Below are 3,000 nucleotides of genomic sequence, written 5' to 3'. Positions count from 1 at the left end.
AAACCAACGCTAACCCAAAGGTTAGCTGAAAGTGTACCAATTTGGCTCTAAGTCCTATTTTAACCTATTCTATCTATTTTCATGAATTTGAGATGGTAATACAAGCTATAGTCAAAGCTCCTAGTCTATGTATTGCCATAATTGCTCCCAATCAAAGCTTCAGCTCCAATTGATCGTTAAATCACTATGCTCTATTATTGAACACACAATAATAACATGAATCAAAGACAATAGGCACAAATTACAGTCAAAGCTTCTAATTTTCTCTATCACAATTGCTTCTAGTCAAAGCTTCGAATCCAATTGCTTATTTTATTCACTTTTCTCCCAAATTCATACTACACAATCAAAGTTATGCTTGCACAAGTATGGCAGAGCTTTCTTGCATGCAACAAAAGATGATTTTTACAATGAGAGGGCACTCCTTTATATAGGCAAAGGAATTGAGAAAAAAGTGGGAGCAACTCAACCAACTTTGACTCTAACAAGAGAAATTATTGGATTACATTTCATTACACATGTAAATCGTATTACATCTAATTGCACATTCTCATGTAATACATCTTCTTCAATTACAAACATGAAAGAAAAAGAATAAGAAAGACAGAAAATAATTGAAACCATCCAAGGGATTATTTTGAAGGGCCTTGTACTTGGAAATGCTTGCATAATTGAGGATTCATGTATTCTACACCATTGCATCATCTTTGATGAGTTTCTAGTTGTCATTTGAAAACTTGATGTGCGATCCAACTTTTTCTTGTTCAAGTTGTCATGAATTCTCTTTTGTAGATTGGCACATTTTGGAATCTTTGACACTTTGAAAACCTTCTCGATGGTTTTCTAGATGTAAACTCGAAACAACTTTTCATCAACACCTTTAACTTTTTTTTTTACTTTTTTTTTTGGCAGCAAAGTGTTTGGTGCATTGCCACACAAACTCAAGTTCTTAGACAACCATTGAGAAAATAAAAATCAAATGAATTACTACTTCTTGAGAACCAATGCATGTCTTCTTCACTTGATGTCTTCATTCTTTATAGAATTGTAGCATATCTTGACTTGCTACAACATGAAAGTTTCAATGGGATTGAATCCATCATCGGAAGATATGGACTCTAACTCCATGAGAATATTTGAAAAACAGATCTCTAAGGAGCAATATATTTGGGGTATTGATTAAATACTCATGGAACATATGCAATGAATTGGATGTGATATGGAAAGTTCATGCGGAAGGCTAAAATGGGACTTAGGAATATGGATGGAAAAGTGAGATCTCATGGATATCTTTGAAGAATGAAAAAGTATAAGAACATGGGAATACATGTGCAAATGACTTTTTTTGACTCTTAAAGAGTAACTTTAGTCAAAAACGGGTTTTCAAGATGTGATTACATGTAAAGGAATTTACATGTAATCATGACATGCAATTGGGTTTGCAAAATGAGATGCGTGTATGCGAGAACGAAGAATGAGATTACATGTAAGTGTGGATGATGGATGGAAATACATCTAATTGCATGTGGAGAGTGAGATGTGAAGTGCTATAACATGCGATGAGGGATGTGGAATAAGATTTTGAATTTGCATGAGATGAAGTGAAGTGAAACACTCAATCTCTTGGGAAAGAACTTGCGAAATTTTCAAAATGAAGAGAAACAATAAAGCAAATGAAAATGTAAAGAAAACAAGCACAAAACAAAAATGTACCTTCGGTTTTATACTCAAACATGTCAAGAGACAAGTGGATTTATAATACTATTTTGAATTTGGAGTTCGGAAAAAATCCAAAAGTGTGAAAATGAGAGTGAACATCATATTTAAAGAGAAAATACACTTTTCATGGCATCTCTATCAACAAGTGTAATACATCAAGCTAAAATATGCAATAGAATAGCAAGATAAGTATGAGTTAATGAACAAAATTGAAAATGTCCACTTACGTATTGTTAATGATCCAAGAATGAAGGAGGAAAAAGCTCTAACTTTGATTTCTTCCAACTTTCAATGAGGAATAATTAATGAGCTGCAAATGAGGCATTTTTCATGCTCATACCAAAAAATGTGGTCAACAATGATCAATGGATGGAGCGGTTTTGGTAAAATGCATATGCTAAACTTGTTTTTGACAAAAATGTGGTTTCCAAATGGCATTACATGGAACATTTTTGTCTTTGGAATGCAAAAATGTGGCCCTCAATCCATTTTTTATACCATAGAAAGCCAAAATGACCCTCCTTTAGGCAAAAACATGGATTCAAGTGCCCAACTCTGGGCGTTTTTTGCCAAAAATGCGACTTTCAATGCAAAATGAAACATTTTTTGCAAGAAGAATCAACGCCTAAAGCATGAGAATAATTGGACTTGCAAAAATGCCCCTAGAGGAGAATATTTCAAGAAATTTGATGGAGAAATCTAAGATCTCTATGCAAAAACATGTTCTTAGGAAACACATGCATGGGTCATTTTTTCCCTTGAAAGGAAAAATAGGATCTTGGGATTCAATGACATATGTTGAAAAGTTCAAATGCACTTTAGAGATGCATATACATGTTTTAAAAACATGTCTTAGGCTTTCCTTTACCCAAATGCACTCTAGAGGTGCATTGACATGTTTTTAAAAACATGCATCTTGGTCAAAAATGGGTTTTCAAGATGCAAATGCACTTTTTTAAACATGTCTAAGTGTTGGTCTTTGTTGAAAACACTCTTATAGTGCACATTCATGTTTTAAAATATGCATGAGTAAAGGCCTTTTTAGTGCAAACCACACTCTTGGAGGCTGAATGCATTTTTTGCAAACATGTCTTATGCTTGTCTCATTCTTGGGAGGTCATTGCATATTTTGAATCAAAGGAATTTCCATACTTTTAGTTCAAAAGCTCACTCTCTAGATGCATTTGCATATTTTAAAATGTGCAAATGGGTCTTAAAAGTTAAATTGCACAACTTAAATGATTTAAATAAGCACATGTTCATTTAATTTTTAAAGAAATA

This window comes from Cupressus sempervirens, chromosome 4 (assembly GCF_028749045.1).
Source record: "Cupressus sempervirens isolate cs-2001-9-10 chromosome 4, ASM2874904v1, whole genome shotgun sequence".
In the NCBI taxonomy this organism is placed as follows: Eukaryota; Viridiplantae; Streptophyta; class Pinopsida; order Cupressales; family Cupressaceae; genus Cupressus; species Cupressus sempervirens.
This window is presented reverse-complemented; position numbering follows the sequence as displayed.